This window comes from Eutrigla gurnardus (assembly GCF_963514095.1).
Source record: "Eutrigla gurnardus genome assembly, chromosome: 1".
Taxonomy (NCBI): domain Eukaryota; kingdom Metazoa; phylum Chordata; class Actinopteri; order Perciformes; family Triglidae; genus Eutrigla; species Eutrigla gurnardus.
The window spans coordinates 27,861,492-27,884,077 of NC_139915.1; the positions used below are offsets into that span (position 1 = coordinate 27,861,492).

Consider the following 22,586-nt stretch of genomic DNA (forward strand, 5'->3'; position numbering starts at 1 on the left):
ACTTTTAGCTTAAAACTCTTATGAAAGCCCTTTTCTGCTGTGATTCCACATAAAAAGAATCACATGGATCACATCTTCTGCTTATGCATGAGTTAATTACGAGGCAGAACAAACAACATTTAGCTAGCTGCTCAGACAGAAGCTGCATTGTCTCCGGTGCATTATGACCCAAATTAACTTAGGTATATTTGGAGTCGGTTCTCACCAGAACAACAACAACAACAACATTGTTTGTTTATTCAAAAGTTTAGAATAGTTTATGTTTATGTTTTTCTGTGCGGCGTGTAATAAGACATCGGAAGCTTTTAGGGAGGAGATCAGATGTCCTTTTTCCTACAACGTTCACTTTATTTAATTTATTTTAAACCATAAAAGGCAATCTTTCCCTAACCCACAATCATTTTCTTTCCCCCTTTAAGTAGTTTTCAGACATTAACCATAGAGGCTGAAGACCAGAAAAGGCTTTGAAACAGTCACTTTTTATTTTATCCTTTAGGTATGTTGAACTGTTTAGAAGATATGGATGGACCTTTGTGTAATCCACTTGTTATCAGCTCAACAGAGGAAGTGTTGTGTTGATATAATCCCTCTCATAACAACAATGTTTTGATGGGGAAGGAAATGACATATACTGGTAATATAAAAAAGAACTGGACAGGAGGTAAAAGACAATCCTGTTGGAGCAGAAAAGTCTTCCATGCTTGACAGATTAAGGAAAAAGACAACGGAAGCAGCTTTTCAGTTCATGTGCTCCCAGTGTCCCGCCTCAGGAAACTGACAAGTGCTTGATATAGCAGGGAGAGCCTGGTTGAGGCTGGATGATGGAATACCTGAATGATCAAACCATTCAGGTTAGAGAAACGAACAAAGGAAAGTTTTGATCAATGGGACTCCCCATGAATGTATCATGTTACAATATTGTTGACTACTCCTACTTTGGACACAATATCTTACAATATTACAAATATTACCGATGTGTGATATAAAGGGATCATGGCTAAATGTATCAATACATTGCAGCTATTTGGAAACATATTACATAAGTGATATATAGGGCTACAATAATGAAATTGTTAATTGCTAGCTTCTGCAACATAATGTGGTACTTTTTATTATAATTATTATCTATTATTTAGTTTTGGACTGCTAGTCAGACAATTATGGTCGATTGATAAAACTGTCAGATTAATCAATTATCATAATAGCCAAATGTTGCAGCCCCAGTGGTATAATTTGGGGAAATAATTGTCAGGATATCGACTGTAGGCGTTATGTTTAATAATAATGAAATACAAAATGTACAGTATGCTAACAATTACTAACTGCTGGTGAATCTAATTTGACGTTGTCAGAGCTTAATGATCTCTGGTTGACAAGTCCTACATGATAGCACTGACAGCTCCTCGCTGTAGCTGTGTGAGGGAACACTAACAGGACGGGCAACTTCACAGTCTTGAATTCTTGAGGTCCCAGGGGTGCTCACATGTCCACACTTTCTTGCTGCTGCTGCAGATCAGGCTTGAGACTTTGATTGTGGGAATTTGCCTTTCAGCTGTGACGGGAGCATTTCATACGCGGAATCTCTGGCTGCCTCGGTGGTTGCTCCATCAAATGCAGCAAATGATACTTGGCTTAAAACTAAGGGGATTAATTCCGTCTTACACAAACAGCGCATGCAAAGATTTAGATGCCGATCCCTCAAATCCCCAGTAACAAAGCTTGGCAAGATTCTAGCAGGCACCGAACACTACGATCTTTTTTAATGATGAGAAAGGGTTGGGTGTTTTCAACAGAGCCTCAAGAAATCGAATGTCCAAAAAAGAAAAAAGAAAAAACATTGTGACCTTGTTAAATGCACTTCACGTCAAACCAGCTGCTAATCTCTGGCCTGGTCCCCAGTGCAGAATGTACAACATTTACAACACGTCCAAACTGCTGCAGCAGTGAACATACGGACGGGTGAATGGAGTTGTTTTTCTTCTCCTGCTGTCCTCCGGTGTAAAAATCATGAGCAGTCATCATGGCAATAAAAGTTGAGTGCTTGTGAGCCACCCTTGGGGAGCTATTGGAGCAGAGGCCTGGTGTACGCGTGAGATGCAGGTGTTGTAGCCCTAACTAAACTCCTGACACTTTCACTGCTTTTCCTCCATGGGTGAAGTAAGGTGGGGGTCTCAGACTGCCTGTAAATTATCTGCTTATGCTGAAGCTGTGAGGCATGTTAGCTCCTGTGGAGATGGGATGGTGCGTGTCGACGTGTGCACATGTACTGTGGGTGTCTGAACTCAAGGCAACGATTGAAAATAACTTGCATCTTTACCCCTACAGCTATTTAGCATGCCAATAATGTTGCTTTAAATCTCTATTTCACCCTCACATTCACCATTAGACTTTTTGGAAAGAAACTGTTCAAAGTTGTTACATAAACAGACCTGTCTGTCTTCAAAATATTTCAGCACTCCCTCCGAGGCATGATTTACCAAATTTATACAATAGCCGAGTCACAGGAATTAAAAAAATAATTACAACTGCCGTCTCGCAAAAAGGTTGCTCAACTCAAAGGTTGAGTCATAAATAGGAGAGTCAGCACTGGTCTTAAGTGGACCCGTCTGTTGGAAAAGTATACTTTGTACTAGAACAAGTTAACCACCCTGATTATATAAATGTGCAGAATTTGCAGTTACAACTGTATCTGCGGACCATCTCTTTCTCACTGACTGCAGATGAAATCAAAAAGCCGCAGCAAGACAAGACAAGATGCAGCAATGTGGAACTCACTTCAAGAAAACCTACCACCTGCCACTAGATTTGATGTGGGGAGGGTTGTTTTTTAAATAAAGTTGCTTGAAAGAGTCTTAAAAGCCACCAACTGTAGTGATACAGACACTGTTATTATTATAAATTTGATTGATCAAGTAAGCCTTTGGTCTATAAAATGCAGGAAAACTGAAATTAACGATTTCCTGAAGCCTAATGTGAGGTCTTGTTTTGTGGCACAACAGCCCCAAACCCAAAATATTCAGTTTACTGGAATACAAGATGAAGAGAACCAGCAAATCCTCATAATTGAAACGGGGACCGGACAATGTTTGCTTGAAAATAACCTTAAGAAAATTAAATTACAGTTACAAATCTGGTAACGCTGCAGTGGTTTGGACTGTGATCCAGCCGGTTACCAAGTAAACATCATCATTGCATCGCTGCTCAATAATAGAGCTTTGTTTAGAGGCAGCCCAGAAGTGAGTAAACTGCTTTGAAGTTAATGCGCCTGTGCGCTTTATCTCTAGTAGGAGGATTAAGCAGGTCGTTACCAAAAAGCTTATAACTGAAGCCTACTGAGGGATTAAGCAAACTCCTAATCAAATGGAGAGGAGACAAGAGAGAAATATAATAAACAAGAACTTCTGCATCATTTTGGAGGCAGGTCATGCCAGCTGCTTGTCCTCAAATATCATAGAAACCAGTGTGGATCGAAGAAACAGGGGGTGGTAGGAAGGAACGAAGGAACGAATGATATAAAAGCTAAGAAAATAAAATGCTTTGGTAGAATTTAGTGTGAATTATATATGAATGCTTCAATAAGAATATGGACTGTCTAAACTCCAGCAGTTAGGCACCATACATCAAACGTGGATTTGGGGTTGAATAGTTCTTCAGAGCCTTTTTATCCCTGCATTCTAATTACTTCATAAATGCACAAAATGTTTACAAAAAGTTTTTATCAGAGTACTCCATATTTAGAAAACTGTGTTTTAGCAAGTACACAACAAGTGGAGTGTTTAATTGTTTAACGAGCCGAGCTGAGCGAATGACTCATTTTAAGGGTAATGTTGGTCATTTATGGGACGTGTACATACGTGTGTATTTATTGTTTTCAGGGCTGGCGAATATCATCGGTTTCTAATGAAACGGCATCTCAAGCCTGCAGCTTAACTCCTTTGAGTACCATCTAAGTAGAGAGCAAGAAATATGCCTGTCTTTCTGTGTGTTCTTCACACATCTTGAAAACCGCTCATCTTGATCTGCTACACAAGTGGTGGGTGTACTGCCGGGGATCCCATGAAGTGCTTATTCGAATGTGGTGGTATTTGGAAAACGATACACGTTCAATATTAATAAACTTTGAATAAACAAGCATGCGGTGCTCTGTGCCGCAGCGGGGGCGGAGCTTCAAGCCTCTGCAGCCTTCACTGAAATATGGAAAGCGACGGCTGGGCTGGTTTCAAGGCACCCTGCAGCGTCTCTCACATCTCCGAAAACAATCGCAACAGATTTGGCGTTATTTGGATCAATTGACCACATATTGGGAGTATAACCAGTTACTTTCTTGAGTGAAAATACATTCAAAGCTTTTATTAAAAGGTACTCAAAACTTTTTTTTCTTAAGTAAAACTATTAACTACATAACTATATGTTGGATAGTCAAATGAATATCAATTCATCATATTTTAATGATTATAATTATGTGATCAAAATCAAAATCTGCAATGGAACCAGTCTCTGTCAGGTAAACGTGGTACTACAATGTTTTCCTCTTAAGTACAAGTACACAGTAGGTAGTATGGAGTTGAGTTACATAATTCCTCAGTGCCATGGGGCTTTTGTATTTTATTTCGGGGTAGTTAGAATAGTGAAGTAAATGCAAGCAGCAACACCACGGGCCAAGCATTCAGCCTGTTCTGAACGGGTACGTTTTGAACCGACACTGGAGTTAGAAAAGCAAACCAAAAAAAAAAACACGAAATGAATTTTCGCATGGCTGTCTCAGATATAAGCATCGGAATGAAGTGGCGTGCTATTATGCAGAATTTCTAACAGAGCTGTCTGGGGGCGTCTGCCTCTTCATGCAGACATACACTTACCCACGTTATCCTGGCTAATGAACCCAGAGTTAGTTCAAAGAGCTCCATCTTCCCTTATGCTATGAAAGATGATTCAGTAATGACAAGGGGAGGAATGCAGGGCTTAGGGGGGGACTGGTAACAGCTATGCTTAATCATTTCATCACACAAGCAAGGCAGGGGCCATTTTTTCTACTGTGGATTTAACAGCATGGAGGAAAATGCAGGATTTTATTTGTCATGACGTCGAGCACAAATTGTCACACAGAAGAGGTTGTTCTACATACAGTATGTTTATTTAATTTGAAGTACTGTGAGTGAGTGTATTTATAAAAATATATATTTAAAAAATCTATGCTGAATGGCATCTAAATATATAACCGTATTCTGTGTACGTCAACTGGGACACGAGGAGCTCAATCGTTAATGAACGTTGCCCTGAATGGAGGACTGCAATGATATCGATACTGACCTCTAATCCATTTACAAAGAAACGGCCAACTGGCTGGACATCCTGTCGACATTCACCACCGAGTCTTTCCGCGGCTCGCTTCGCTGGTGTTTTCCGCTTGCAGATTCCTCAGCACCTGTACACGAGAAGAGGAGAAGAGGAATTCTATTACTGTGGCTTAAGCAGATCTCTCATTTTGTATGCATGACGTGCAAGAGCATGTGCAGGTATGTGATGTAGAGATACTGCACATTTGTCTGACTATGAACCTGCACACACATTTATGGAGTTTTCTCCTTTGTGATCATGTATAAAGTATCCTTTTTAACTTTGTCTATGAGCCAGGGCTAGGAGCCCCGAGAACATCGGCTCCCTTCTTCTGCTTGTGATCTATAATTCAAAGCCATGCAACTTGTGCTTCCCCGTCACAAGTTGCGTGTCCACGCGTCGGGAGCGACGGGATAGAAGAGTCATTTTCCGTTCTCGGATTGTTTCGTTTGAATAATTTAACGATATTCATCTATATCTTATTCCACAAGAAAAACAAGATTAAAGTCCCAAAAGATAACGTCCCAGAAATGTGCGTTTTATTTTTTCCAACACCAGCTTACAACTTCTCTGTGGGTTATGACTCATCGGTTGGGAATCACTGCCCTATAGGCATGTGTTGCTCCTTAGATCCAGCCAAACCAAGTATACCAGCATTTGTTACTCAACCGCCGATATTTCAAATACCTGCTTATTGCTATTCAGCATCACATCGTAGCAGAAAACAGCAGGTTCGGTCCAGGTTTAACCGTGCATACATTGAGGGAAAGAATCAGTGGACAGATTGCCGGTCTATGTTTAATTACATACATTGTATTCAGCATAAAATATTATGCAGGACTACTTTTATAGAATAAATATGTTTAAGTAATTCTGTGTAATTCTAAATAAATAGAGCATCTTGGTGAAAGCATTTCCCACAATCCCCCACGTGAAATCCTTCAAACAGGCTAGATGTTTTTCAGAAGTTAATTATGATTGATTGCTCCTGCACACGGAGCAGCTTTTCAATACAAACTTCTCTCAAGGGGACAAAAATTATCAAGGGCTGCAATTATTATTATAATTATCATTATTTCACTGTGGCTATTCAGAACCTTAAATCGATGCTCCATAGACTCTTACACTGATGCTCATAAATTAAGGTGAGGAAACAAATACATAATTGTAATTAGAGCCATGATGAATTTGCAGGCTTTCTGACAGCAGGGTCATTAATGTACAACCAATCTATCAGGGCAAATGCGCTCAGAGTGACATGGATACTTTACTCTGCAATTAATCTAACCAATGTATTTCTAGCCGCTGTTGAAACAGGCTATTAAACTAAAGAAGGTGCTAAATCGCCACATCAAGAGAGAATATTGATCTTTTTTATGAAATGTGCTTATTGACAAAGCACTTAAATTAGATATTGTAGACATAAAACCAGCTAGGCTCCTTCAGTCATAGAAATACCGCTACAGTTTCACAATGCTTCAAGAGAAAGCAGAGAAGGAAAAGGCCAAGAAGAAGACAAGGTGAAATGGACAAACCATACAAAATGACGCAATCCACCTAGGAATATGTTATTGAGTTAAAGCATCTTTCATTTGTAGCCTAATGAATATCTGAAATGTAATTTTGATCTTTGTCAACTAAAAGGTTAAAGAAAGACCAGAAGAACATGATGGATAAGTACGAGGGCTGGTGCCTAGATGAAACTCTGTCTATCCACAATTAACACACTACAGCTTGTCTGCTACAAATAAGTAGAATACAGACCAGCGAGCCTTTTGAATGTTATCAGATTTACATGACCCCCAACTCTGGCCAAAGAAGCAAATTGTTGTTTAAACCCTGTAGCCAACAATCTGCATACACCATATGTACATTAAGTACCAAATGAAACATTTCTGATGCATTAATGGTCTGATGGAACAATGGGAGGATGTGTGTGTGTTTGTGTAACCTGCCTTCAACTGAAAGATGGCACATGTTGTACCCAGACAGAGAGGAAAGGAAGCAGAAATGTCAGCAGTCTTAATCAATATTCCCTGGCTACTGTATGGGCGTACTGATGCTTTTTTTTTTAGGCAGGTATGCTGCAGGCAGATGGTGAAAAGTAGAAAATGAGAGTAAACATCAGCCTAGAGCAGCTCATTATTTCTGGAGCTTATCCTGCACCACTCCTGTGCCATCTATGCATTTTCTAGGCAACACTTCATCCTCGACATCTCCTCTCTCTGAATATCTGCTCATAGTGCATAGTGCTTCCATGAAGTTGAGCCGCTGCGCGGGCATTCATTTATGCAGTCGGGAATAACATACAGATGTATACATACAGATATGCGTGGCCATTAAAAATAACATGCATCTGTGTTTCACCAAAAAGACCATCACACAGGCAAAAAGTCACAAAGTCCGTCACTGTCATTAAATGCACTACCTGAATAAATACCATCTCATTTTCACAGACGGAAGGGTCTAAAATATGCATTTGAATGATAAATTCAGGATGTCACATCAAAGCAAACAGCAAAGCCAGGTATTTAATGAGTGTGGTGACTGTTTAGACATCTTGTATCTTCATTAATAACGAGAATACATTAGAATCTGTCTGATTTAGCTCTGCCGGTAATTAATAAGCAATTATGCTCACCAATGTCACGGAGTATACTGCACAAAGATAGATGTTTTAATTTAATTTAATAACAAAGTGTAAATGACTATTAAATAAACTACAAAATGTGTTTTTTTGTTGTCAGGTTACTGTATTTTTATTTGATTACGGTATGTCAATATGTGTAAAAAGATGTTTTCCAGTGGCAATGTTATTCAAAACATTCCCCATCTTCAAAAAGTGTTTATCCCAAAAAATGGTGTTGCCAAAAAGTAAACGAGAAGGGCAGTCAGAGAGCACGGATCTCCGCCAAGCCCGTTTCCATAAGTGAAAAACAATGTCTGTATCCAGACCTAGATTTGGATCCACTTCAAAAGGTAATTGGTTCTTCCTTGGCCCGTGCTACACCCTTCCACCAAGTTCATGAAAACCGGGCGGGTAGTTTTTTTTCATAATCCTGTTGACAAACTGACCAATAAATCAAAAACAAACCCCTACAGAGAAAAAAAAGTTAATTGATTATGTTTGAGGTTTAATGATTTAAAAAATGTATACATCATACATATGTTATCAGAAATTAGCACCTTCTGTAGCCATGTTATAAACTACTACTAATCAATCAACAGAATTGATTTGCTAATATAATTTAAAAAAAATTGCAAATGCATTGAAACGGATAATGAAGATCTTCTTATCTGCAGAAGTTTAATTTCTAAAGTCAAGGCAGAACCGGGGCAAAGAATGAGTTACATAAATAACCTCTTAAGGGTGTGATATCAAGGGCAATGAAAGCCAAGAAGCACTCCAGCTCCTCTTCAAGGTGGCTTAGTATGTGGCTCTCCGAGCTTAGCACTGCGCTGACACCATTTTCATAGCCTTTACATATTGTCCCATTCATTTGACCTTTCTTAAGCAACGGGTTGACACCTCGCATATGAATCATGAACATCAACTTTATGGCTCTCTCCTGAGAATACATTCAGAACATTAGGCTGAGGATATTTCTTTTATGGCGGCTTGACTGAGAATGATATTAAGTCATTAATTTTTCTAGTTGCCCCTCGTTTGCTGCCATCCTGACACAAGCGGCCATCCATCAAGACATGTAGTTGGGGTAAAGAGAGAGATGGAGTCCCATCTGTTGGGCAGTCATAATACATCCATTTCCTCTGGGGAGTCAATGGCTTGCCAAACACTGAAAGATCGCACCAGCGACACCACCGCGGGCGCCAGCCATCGTTGACCATCTGATGCCCAAAGCAATATCCAAGAATTCCACGTCTGCAAAGTGCAAAGCTCAATTTATAGAGATTACTGCTTCAGGGCTGGAGCAAACTGATTAAATGTGATAACTTCTCATCACACATTCCATCGAAATCTGTTCACATGCAAACGAGGCATTGTGATGCACACATTTAGAGATTCAACACATTTCCATTTGAGTTTAGGGCTGCAACTAACAATACATTTCATTTATTGATCAATCTACAGAATGTTTGGTCTGTAAAATGTAAGCAAGAAAAACCTCAACATTTAAAAACGAATCGATATCAAAATAATTTGTTTTCTAAACTTATTTTCTCTTCATCAAATAATCATCTTATTTCAGCCATGCTTAGAGTTCAGCATGGTGGCTGCTGGATAAATGTAGCCGACTCTTTTGTCTACAAAGTGATGTAGGAAGCAAAAGGGTACATTTTAGAAGTTTCAATCCCTCATTACAGAGGAGACAAAAGAGAAAGTGTCAATTTGCATGCTAGTTTATATACACGTTTTATACCAAAAGGTTAAATAAAACAAACTCTTGAAAATGGAATTAAAACTCTTACTCATTACATTGTCTCATTTTATCGCTTTTGGTGGTTAATTATGACTGACGATCCAGGGTACATTTTTATGGATTGCATTGAAAGAATAAAATGCTTCTATATTAATACCGTTGTTATTAAATCAAAGCAATATGCATTGACCAAAAATCCCCCCCCAACCCAAAAAAAGACACAAACTTCGGGGCCCAAACTAGTCACCAATGTTAAGCATATTCTCCTAAAGCCTTGGCCCATTGCCAACTTCTACCAACATTCAAAACATTAGGGTAATTTTCACACCGGATTTAGAGGACAAAGAGGGTTTCAGTGGGCCGGCATCACATGCTGGGTGATGCGTTGTGGTTGTCACAAGTGTTCAGGGATATAGACGGTAAATTTTGACGTTATTTAGTTGCGCTTTGCATATATTTAGGGGCTCTGTCACTCCCTTTTTGTGCCCAGATTGGGTGCAGCTGTTCACCGACCGTTTGCTCTCTTCTTTCCCATGCAAACTGTTTTCCATTTGTTAATTTCCCCCCATAAAACGACACGCTTCCACACTTCACCCGTAGCATTAAAAGTAAGTTATCCTTAAAATAAACAGATGCCTTAACCTACTTTTTGCATTTAGTCATTAGATCATGGTAACATCAGCATTACAGCGACACAGTTAAAGGGCGAGGCAACAAGCACAGACTCTGGGGAGGCAGGTGGAGTCGATGTGCAAACGCAGTAAAAAAAAAAAGAGAGGAGAAACTTGAGAACTGAAGCGTCTCTGAAAGCCACTCCTGCTCTGCACTCCAACTCTACAGTGAAGAATCGGGATGAAAGGAGAGGACTTGGAGTGGGAGGCGGCAAAGGCAAGCTTGCAAGAGGAAGCCAAGATGAAAGTAAATTAGAGTTTGGAAGTTTTCAGAAGCTGGGTAAATACCCATGGTGCCTGTCAAGACTCTGTGGTGCTTCTCTGTAGTGAACTCTGCTTTCATGCTTGTAGGTAAACGCTGGCAACTTTACCAAAGGGATCCAGCAACAAAGTTGCAGAAGTAGCAAATAAACATACACAGATGCAACCACATTCAGCAAAAGCTAAACCCGTTAAGGCACAGGAATTATTTATCTCAGTATGCAAACTTATTCATCTCAGTATGCAAACTTACATCCACAAAGTAGTGCATACATGAGGTTATATTTACCAGATATTTCCTTTTGCTGCTATTCTGGTGTTGAGCTCACATTGTTGATGATTCTTTTTATTACTGATTAATTGACTGATCGTTTAGTCTATGAAATGTCAAAAAGATGCGACATTTTTTAATCACATGACTCCTTAAAATTGCTTGTTTTGTTTACGAAAGTATGAAACGTAAAGAATCACGAAATCCTCATATTTTAGATGCTGAGATCAGTGAATGAGAAATATCAAATAATATTAAAAATAGATGCAAATGAATTTCCTGTTGTTCATTTAATCACTTTACGACTTAATGTTTAAGCTCTAAAATGGATGGCTCTGTTCAAACCAAATGAAAACCTTTTTTAATTAACCAAAACGAACACAAAGTAGAACTACAAAAATGAAAAGAGCTGTGCACAGACACACAGTTTGTCTTTGAAAGGACAGAGGATGGGCTCTCTTGCAGAACCGGTACAGAATGACGACTGACACGAGAACATGTCCAGGCGGCCTCTGTGTATCTGACAAACAGCTCCGAACTTGTTGGTAGCACAGACACCTCGGTGTGAGCCCTGAAAAAGCAGAGGGCTGTGCCCCGGCTGCCTTTCACACGGAGACAAGACTTGCATCTTCAGAACCTTGTTAGTTCTCTGAAAAGGCCACCGACTAGTTTGGAATATTAAGCAGCTCATGCCGTCGAAAATCAAAAGGATTTTGGAAGAGAGTGGGAAGCTTCAAAAAAGGCTTTGATGGTATATATCGTTCAATCTCCAGCAGATATGACGGAATGAAGAAAGGAAGATGGGGGAACACAGGGCGGCTGAGAGAGGAGGGAGGCAGGGGTTACTCTACTCTCACAATTCTGCATATGCATTCATCATTATGCCTCAATCAGAGAGGCTTGCTCTTAAAATGTCAAGTATTCTGACTGAGAGACAGACAGCACATGAGAGACAGAAATAGAAAAATAAAAAGTGGGACACCACAATGTTTCGGGTCATTTATCATAACAGACGCACACAAGTAAGGCATTTGCCTCGCTTCCACTAATGTCCAAGTGCACATCTACAGCATTAATAAGTAAGCGAGTCGGCTCTATAACACACTGCTTCTTTACTTCTTTTTTAGGAAGCATCCATAGATAAGGTAACCCTAAAGTACAGAAAGTTTTGGGTGACTAAAGACTCTGGTCTGTGCTCTGCTGGATAGGGGAACAGTAATGAGGCCGTTGGGATGGAAAGATACTGTTTCTTTATGAAAAAAGCAGCAGGAAGCAGAGTATAAATCTTTGTTAGGATTTCTGTGAGGGAGTGGAAGCGTTTCATCCAAATCTCTCTAGAGGAATATAAGGTCAGGTTTCCTTATGAAATGATTGGATCACCAGCAGTGTTTGCAAAAATAATTACAGAAACAGCAAGTCCCGACAAGCTAAAAGAGGGGTTGAAAGACACTTGTGAGTCTTTTCCAAACATTTTGATTTAATAGCAATACTCCTGTTGCAGAAATGAAACACTTTGCAAAGAGAATTAGCTTGTCACAGGTGACACATCCTTCCTTTTCGTCAGAACTCCCAAAATGGGTGGGTTGCCCTTGAGGCTTTAATCCAATCTTTGGTTAAGAAATATCAGACTTCAATATTCAACTTGAGAAATAAACGTCAAGAGAGTCAGAGATAACCAAGACAGAGTCTGCTGTTAGATTTAATATGTACAGCACCGTGGCTCACCAGGTTGAAGAACTTAACAGAAATCCAGCAACATGTCTGGCATTGGGAGAGGTAAATAGCTCTTTCTCGCTGACCTTGTCTTTGATATATTCTGCAGGGTTACCAATAAGTGGCCTTTGCAAGGAAATTATTACTCCAGTCATGGCTGCAGGGGCCTGTCAATCTTGTGTTTTCTTTCCTTCCCGTAAGAGCTCTTGTATAAATCCCTTCGACCTCTCCCCGTGGCTCTTAGGCAATTTCCTTGCCTTTCAGTTTATACTCAGGTCACACGTGTTTGTATGATCACACAGGAATATGTTAAAAGGGCATTATACTTGGTGATTCAGTTATCTTCTTCTAGTTTTACAGATTGTTTCAACAAGGCCATGCCAATACACTACACACGTCTTTCAACTTGTAACTCGGTTAACCCGGATCGTGACTTGGCTGTAACACTTTTGCCGCAGGCCAAATGTCCACTGGAACCATTTCAGAAGTGGGGTGTCTGAAGAAGTATTTCTATCTCTCTGCATCTTAACACCATCATTAGTTGGCCTTAATGTAATCATGCACATGAAATTTTAATTTTGTGTTAATGGCAAATTATTGTGGGATGTGAGCAAAATGGGTAAAGACAGATGAAGATGCATAACGAGAGAAATGATTGAAAGTAGCACATGAATTATGAAGTTTTCATAAGGTTTTATAAAGTTGTGCGTATTCATGCTCCTGTTTAACACTAGCCCATACACTACAAAAAAAGTAGTGTCCGTGGCACGTTCACACACATCTATTATCAGTCCTACAATTGCATAGCTTTGTATTTCATAGGTGCAAAAGTTACAGTCGTGGAACACCACATCTGTCAGAAACGATGTGAAAATAATGATGGTTCATGTCTATAATGTAAATCCTGTTGTCTGCCTATAGAGTAAAATGCTGAGCCTATATTACACATCAACTTGAGCTGCATGCACCCTCTTTACTCTCGGTGAGAAGATGTATGACTTAATGACATCATTCACTACCTGAAGACAGGAGCCTGCTGCTGTAGAAGGCAATGACGCTGAATCAAAGACATAAGTTCAAAAGGTCCATTAAAAAAATTCCTAAACAACAAAAACACAGCTTGAAATGTACCAAGTGACAACTGTGCTTTGTTACTTTATCTAGATACCATTATCCATGACAATCCATCTATAGGAACGGTATCATTCCCTTACATCGCTCCATACAAACAAGGCTCTTCCCTTGGCGGTAAAGTCACATTGTCCGTTCTATATTTGATGGATAAAGCAGATTGAAGATACGACATTGAAATATCTGTGGTACATCAAATTTGTCATTGCTAACAAGGCTGTCAGAGCTGAGCTGAATGGCAAATGAGCTACTCAGGCATGCCATCGGGTATACAGTAGGTACAGGCAGAGGAGAGGAAACATGCCTGTGCTTTGATGGTACAGCAAAGCCTATTTATTCAGCTGCACTTCTTCATATGTGGAGCCCTACAGAGACAGCAAATTCACTCCCTTTTCTGCAGTCAGCATTCCCGGGGCTTATAGACTTCGGCGGCATTCGTAATGAAGGCAGATGTAAAAAGAGAATTATCTCATGCGAAAAATAAACGATCACAAACAGCTCATGTCGTCTTCTAACTCAACACTCAAATGAACCAACACAGAAGAATAGCCAAAACAACACATGATTGTATGTTGGCGTTTATTTTTTTAATAACTACTGAACTGTAGGAAACTGAATATAACATTTACTTTTGACCTATGAAAAGAGTTTGTTTGAAATTCTCCAAATCTGTCTCACGCATCCCTATTCTGATGCGGAAGAAACTTAAAACCTCTTTTGAAGCCAATCCCTTTGTGTCTGCCTGAACGACTAAAGCCTACTCAAAAACTTTGAGAACAAAGGCACTTTTACATCGCCTCTACCTCGCACAAGCCAGAACTGATTTACAGCATTCATCTGGGACTCTGCTGAGGCTTACAAGTAGAATAACCCTTTAATAACTCATCGAATGTTTGATTCTTGTGAGGGGGCATCTTTAGGCACTCCAGTGTTTCCAGATCAACTGCCCTACATGTGTTCCCGACTGTGGGAGGAAGCAAGGGCACCCAGAGGAGACCAACTCATGGGGAGAACAAAATACCTCCACACAGAAAGGCCGGCAGATTTTAGCCGCCTTGCTGTGGGGCAACACTGATACCCACTGGGCTATTATGCTGCCACTTCTTGTTGTAAATGGCAGTCTAATGTTGTGGTAATATTTGAACAAAGCTGCCTCAATTCGACCAGTTAGCTCCTACTTAAATCCCCTTTTGACCTGCCAATTTGAGCAGGAGCTGATCAGCGGAGAGTCTGATGAAATGCCAAAAAATGTGCTGTTCTTTTGTAGGAAAGAAAAGAGAAATGGTAGTTAAGTTTGTAAGAGCACGGTTAATGTAATATTGAAGGAAACTAAATCGATAAGCTCCAGACGTATTATAAACACCAAATCATTAACCAGGATAAAATACCTCCTGAATCTTTTGTTTGGTGGCTTAAGACAATGAAAAAAAAACTGCTAATCAGCTATACTAACAAAATAGCAAGATTCCCACAGAAAATACAGATTTTTGTCTGTTCAGATGCATCAAAGGGAAGTTAAATACTTTAATTGGGGGTTATGTTTTTATCTTGACGAGCATTAAATCCTGAAAAACATCTGAAGAATTATTGCCAATATTATTAAAATGCAATGAATCAGTCAAACACTGTCATAGTTGTGATGAAACTGCATGCTGGATCACGCTGTCATATCATGACTTACTGGGACAATTGAATATAACAGAGCCATTGTTAATGACTATGACAAATCAAAGTGTCTCATGTGAAAAAGGCCTATTACAGCCAACTCCTTACTCACATTAACAAGACTCTAAACAGCTGAAAATGTTGGATGACCATAATAGCAATCAATATCAACCTTTTGGTGAAAAAAAAGCCCTTCCTTACAAGTGCAGGGACAAGTGTAATTAATAATTTTAATCGTGGCTCTGTTCCATTTAGTTGTTCCAGTAAGCTATATGAAGTGAGGCGACTGAAAGATAGTAGTAGTTTTACTGTAAATCAACTCACAAATGGGGGATCTTTCGACCCCCAAGGAGTTTCTTTATCTTGCGTTATTGGATGCTACCAACTGTCGAGACAAAAGGGCCACGAAGAGAAGCTGAAACGAGAGTGCTGATGAAGCAGGTGCAATGGCTGCTGCTGCAGCAACACACTGCTGGGACGTCCTCCTGGCTTAATATGTCCAGCCAATCCAATAAAGACTTAACAGGTCTCTGGGGCCAAGGTCGTGCCTCCTACCTTAAAAGAAGGAAAACTTCATTTGCAAGCCTAATCAAGTGTGAATGTCACGGAGGCAGAGTGGAGCAGGGCTGTGGAAGGCTAATTTTGTTCGGGGAAGATGAGAGAGCTTCAGAGTCTCCTGGTTTTGCAATTTTGGAGGGTGTTGAGTTGAAAAGATGGCTATTAAAACAATTAACTAAGACATCATTTATCCACTATGAGTAGTAAGAGTAGATGGCTCTTATGGGAATGAAGTAAAATGGCAGCCCAGAGACATTTCCCTACATAAGTTTCATGCACTGAGAGGCTTGATTATAAAACTGAATGGAAAAGAAGCTTCATATATATATATATATATATATATATATATATATATAAAATCACATGCAGACTTAAACATATATTTCTGGACAACTACATCCATGCTTTGACAAAGAACAAAAAATAAAATCACAGTACGCTGCAACACACTTGATCATGGGAGCAGGGCTGAACCATGACTGTGACCGCCCTCCACCCAGCTGCACAGACATCACACTCAAATGCTCAAACGTGCAAGTGTTATTTTGCAGCTCCTACATAATGCAGTAGTCACTGTCGATCAGAGACTTTTACTCTTCTGATACAATTTTAAATGTTCATGTGACAGACAGCAGTATTATTGAAAAGGTACCCTTTCATAACCGTATAAAAACTTGACTTTTCATAATGAATACAAAGCAGCACTGAAAACCTATTGGCACAAACAACACAACCAAGGACGGCGTAGGAAAAACATACTATCTGTGTAGCTGGTGTCAAGTTTACTTTTTTTTATTTGTTCTTAACCTCAATTCCATTATGGACTACAATTGAACAACTGAATGACACAAGACGTCTCTAGTGAAAAGCATTCAGCTTGTCAGTGTAATACAAGATTAATTTTTGGTCGCACAGAACACAAGCTATACGACAACACTGTGGCATCTCTCAATTGACACTTGCAAGTCCGACTGCTGCGGGAGACAGCTGTGGCTGAGGAGAGCGGCACTACATTGCTGGGCGTAAATGTGCAGCTAAGCCACGGGTAAGAAGGGGCAAGGCGGTGGGGTTCTTCGGTTTGGGTACCGACACGGCGACAGATAGGACAGAAGGCAAAGGCACAAACACTCCACACATGATCACGAGCCAACCAACCAGAGGATCTTGCTCCCCGTAGAGTGTTACAATTCCTTGGAAAGCCTCTTTGGACCCATCAGCTCTTAATCCTGGCTACATCCACAATAATGAAGCAGTGTTTTTTATCAAAGCCTTGTTCCCTAAAAGCCAAAAAGTATTGTGGATAATGAGAAGGGAGGATAGATCCATATCTGTAGCCTGCGTGCCTGAGGGCAACTGGGTCTTTTGTTATAGCGGGGTGGTTGGTATTTGGAATAGAGGGGGGGCATAGAGGAACGTGCCTGGGGGAGGGTTATGGCTCCAAAGTATGCAGACATAAGCTGTCTGCGTGTTGCCTTTGAAGCAGGCCATGGCTGGCTGTACTGTGAGGGTCACAGGGCAAGGGTTTACAACAGTCGTGTCCCACAGAGCCTGGACTCGTCCAACCTCCTCAACCCACTGCCAAAAATCAACACTGAATGTAGCATAGAAAATCCAACAAAAGCAGCCATTATGAAGTGCTTTTTTGTGTTGTGAACTTTCGGGTCGGGAAATTTAAAGTAGAACTAACTTTCAAACAATGGAGGTCTTCTGAGGCAGAGCAGTTGATTTTACTTTGAAAATTCTAACAGCATTGTACTATCTATCAGTAATATAAGAAGGCAGGACTACATTTCTGCCTTCTTGTGTTATCAATCAATGTGCCAAAAGCGGTGTTTGCAATCATCGAGCAACTGTGTCTGAAAAATAAGGACAATTTGGGAAGGGTCGGTTGACAATGTCTCCAAACCATTGTTCGTTACATGAGTCGGATAATCACCTGACCTGACAGATGTGAGGAGTCAGGAACAAAAATAGAGCGTTGGGCCAGTCTTTTGAATTGCTTGTGATCGCCTGGAAAAGCAAAAGTATTGTGATAATACAATTGAAGCGTGACCTCAAAAATACATCCTTTGTGAAATGTATAATGTTGAATTCTTGTGACATTGATCAAGAACTTTCTAGAGAAGACTTGTTTAGGCTTAAGGATGCATCGTGCAGGCAGCCAAGAGAGAGCAACTCTCTGTCCATTAGCCTTAATAGACTGTAGTATAGGGACAAACATCTCAGCATGAGCAGGCTCAAGCAGCCACAGCAGTAGGGAAGACAGAACATGACATCCTGTTAGGTAGGAGACAGATTAACGACTTTTGGGCAAGCTAAGGAAGATGGTACATCAGCAGTATGCAAGCAACTTACAGTCTACAAATCTAGTCTTTGAAATAGGTGCTGCGCTGATGGAAAAATCAGCAAGTACACGGAAACATTCTTTTCTTTTCACTTTAATTGCCTCTGTGCTGCAACCTTTGCTCCTCAAGATAATGATTTGAATTGCAAGATTGCATTTAATATAGCACTTTCATTTCAATGGAAGTACCTATGCTAAGAGAGAGTGGAAGTTGAGTTGGGAGTGGCTTTGTGCCCAATGAGAGGCAAGAAAGGGTTTTATTATTATCTTTTACTTCATATTTTATGATGTGGATAGTTCAGCCAATAACAGTATGGTAAGGAGGTAGAACAATGCGCATTTGACACTTAATTTCAATGATTTGCATATGCATTTTACCTACATTTCCCTACATTTCTTCTTATTCTAAACAAAATTTGTTTTTACTATCTGAGATTATAGGTTGGTCACAAACAACCCACATCTGATCCTCTATTGTGGTCTTATGTTGAGAATATGTAAGTTATATCATAACAGGAATAGATCAGGAAATATAGTCTGTATTTCTGGATATTTTGAGAAAACAAGAAAATATCTAAGATGGAAATGTCTGTTTTGGTTAATCCTGTAAATGAAGTATCTGATAAATCAAAAATGATGCAAAAACACCCTCAACCCAACCCAAAGGAGTCCTGATTTCTGCCGACAGTGGCTCAATTCAAAGATATAAAAGGGATAGCGACTTTGGTGGAAACATTATAATAAAATATGTGTTGGCTGAATATTCTCCATTATCTCATGCTCTGGTATGTCTGGCCAACCCTGAGTAAACCTCTCCCAACACCTCATTACACAACTGGAACAAAGCAAAACTAAGTTATGATTGTTTAGTCAGTGCAGGGCAAGCGTGAAGATAAGGTTCATAAACCGAATGCTGAGGACACCAGCGAACATTAAAAAGGAGTATAATAGTAGATACTCAAATGTCTTCTGCTTATAATTTGGCAGCATTATCTCTTTTGGGGCTGCTGGTAGAAAACAGATGGGAAAGCCTCAAGAGTGTGAGAAAAGACTCAGCCTCACGCAGCCCCTTCCTTTCAAACTTAATTAAGATGATATACGCACTCCAAAAAGAGGTCTTGTAAACACAGCTGAAAATAAAATGTTACATTTGCTTTGCATGTTCATGAGATTTTTTTTCCTCCATCATGCAAAATTTATAATTAGTTGATAAGACAGAAAATTACACTTTCTAAAAAGGGCAAAATTTGAAATATACAGAATCTAACATAATAAGGAGGAATAAATAACCTTTTATTTACAATTAGCTGGCATTGTATCACACCATAATGGTCTTCAGTACAAGTTGCTTGATTTCTACTTTGCTCCCACTCTGCACATAAAGGGATACAATTATTAGAGTTCAATATTAGGCTAAAAACACCGTTACCATTTTTTTCAAGCTTTCCGTCCTCCTCCTCCTCAATTTTTTATTTATTTATTTATTTTTTAAACGGACCACGTATTTCAAACTTCAGCCACAAGGGCACTTGACTGATTCATGCGGGCGGTGAAATGTGCTGATTAAGGGCACTCATCAGCGAATAGACTGAAACGGCTTTGGAAGGACATATACATCAACAGTATAAATCAAAGCACAGCCACACAAAACTGCCAAATTCAGCAGACAGCACTAGATAAGGCCCTATGTTTAATATTTACTAGAGACAACAAACAGAGTGGGAGAAATATGGGTTTAAAAGTACAACTGTGGCATGTGTAATCCCTCAGAATCATTAGGATTTGGTGAAATACTTTAAGTAAACGCTACCATAAAGACAATTGAAATGATGAAGAGAACAGCAACCTGCTCAGAAATCAGAGACAGGGCAGTGTTACTATGCATACGTCCATATGAGCCCACACATCATTGAATGCATGCATATGAAAAGGAAGCATTTAGTGTGTTGTGGAATGATAAAGCCAACATTGCATTCAGGAAACTCTGTAGGATAAAATCTCAGTACTGGGTGTCTTAATACAAAAGAGACAGAGGTATCAAAAGAGAGTGTAAAATAAAGTATATAGAACAGAATTGTAGTGTGAAAGTGGGTAAAAGAAACAGCATGCCGTATGGTGTTTTCTGATGGAGGAGTAACTTTTGAAAAGGGACATTTTGCACCACAGTAGGAAATAGCCTTAATAGATCTGAGAGAGGCGTATAGAGCAGTTGTTCAATACTGGGGAGTAAAGGATTACCTCCCCAGGTGCTGAAATGTATGGATTTCAAAGCTCTTTGTTTGGGTCTAAATTGGTTCTTACTATTTAAAGTTTAATTCAGAAACTCCTCTACTTACTAATGAAGTATTATAACCCATTATCCATTCCATAGTGTCCACATATATTCTGCAGAGTGATATAGGCCGTCTGTTTTCTGTCTTTCTAGGAATTTATATCAACTGTGTTCGGATTAGCTGACTGCCTAATTAGCAAGATGCCAACTTCTGCCAGTGCTACTGCAATCTGCGACCACACAAAAATAGTACACATACACACTCTATAGGCCTATGTTTTGTTTGGAAGTGTTTGGAAGTCCTGGCTATGAAACAATAAAAAAAAAAACTATAAAGCATGCGCAAAAGGTTTTCATTATCCTTTCTATTAATTCTCACCATATGTTTCTTGCATTGCATTTATTGTTCTCACGTGTTTCCACCAGGATATTGGTACAAACCGGTGCAACTGCTCTAGTTAGTAAGTAGTCTAAAGCATGAATTTTGCAAAAACAAACTTTCAAAGATGCAAACCAGGAAATAAGCAATGGTTGAATTTGTTGAATTTGTCAAAGATAAGAATAATAAGAGTGTGAATATGCAGAATCTGTTTATGGGTGTGCATTCATATGTGTAATTAAGGTAAAGGTACTTATACAAAAACTGTCATGATAATGCACATGCGCACGAACACACACGCACACACAACTCCACGTATAAAACACACATTGAAATTGTTTGCAAGGTTAACAGCGACAGTATTCGATAATTATGGCCGGATGGATGTGAAGAAAATGCATTAATGACATCATGGAATATGAAGAGCAATATTGAACATAAATAAATAAATACATGAAAACACATTTCTTATTCGTACAATGAAAACTAGTTATCTCCACTTCCGCCTTTAAAATGTAAGTGTCTTCCACTTTGCTTTCCACTAGGGGGAAACTGCTTTGCATCCACTTCGCTCCATCGCCTTTCTGCTTCATGTGTAAATTCAGAGCATCAAATGAAAGCAGACATGCCTTACGGCAACTTTTTGAAATGGTAGCCAGGCTGCCAGGGATCAATGTTGGTTGCCAAACTTGACAGGATGGCTGCCAAAAAAGTCTTGGATTACAAATGGATACACTATATTTCAGTTTAACTAAAGTGTACTAAAACTTACTTCCATTTTTTGGGGAGTTTCAAAAGCATCTCAATCTCTTCCTCAAGGTCAGGAAGGAAATTTCGTACTCAAATTATCCAAAAAAAAGGTACAATTTAATATGAGGAATAATTTGCCATTGCAGAATCATGTTCCATGTAATAAACTAATAAATGAAATGGAACTAGAAATTCATTAAATTTGACAGCTTTTGCCGAGGGTGTTTGACATGCCATGTTCACACTGGTGCAGAGCCCACTGGCCACCTCGCTGCCTTCTGATTTATAAGCTCTGCTTTGCTTTTACGTTTTGCCTTTCATTCATTTGAGTGGAGCTGCCACAGCACTGATACACTTCTGATTACTGCTGACCTCTCACATACCTCCCATTCATATTCAGTGTATCCACCAGAGTAAATCAACGTAACAACAACACTTTTGTTTTTAAAGGGGGTTTAACGCACAAAAAGTGGTTGTCAACAGCAACCAGACTGGTCTGAAATTTGCCAACTGTTAGTCTTGACCCCTGACACTTAACACACTGAAATAAACATGGACAAAGCAAAAATACAGGCGGGTTAAAGAGGTGGTGCTTACATTGATTTGAGTGCAACACAACAGATTTGTAATCATTCTATTGCATATTTCCATTGTCGGACTATTTTAACTCAACGGATTATAATCAAAGTATGAATGCAGTATGTACTGAGGCATGTGTGAGGGAAGAAGTATGCATGTGACTGAAACATTTAAACATGTTCCAGCAGGCTTTTGAGCAAAATGTGAAGCATTTATGGTATCTGATAGTCAGCCACCGTCATAAAACATTACTCCGTGTAGCCTGTGGTGTAG

General features: G+C 39.5%; 1 protein-coding gene across 1 annotated transcript in view; it reads right to left on the reverse strand.

The window, feature by feature from the left end:
- Window positions 1-22,586, reverse strand: part of glceb (glucuronic acid epimerase b) — a 44,045-nt gene that overhangs the window by 19,295 nt on the left and 2,164 nt on the right. The window contains exon 2 of the mRNA XM_084018667.1: window positions 5,311-5,425. The gene's annotated coding sequence lies outside the window, so the exon portion shown is untranslated. The remainder of the gene's footprint in view (window positions 1-5,310; window positions 5,426-22,586) is intronic.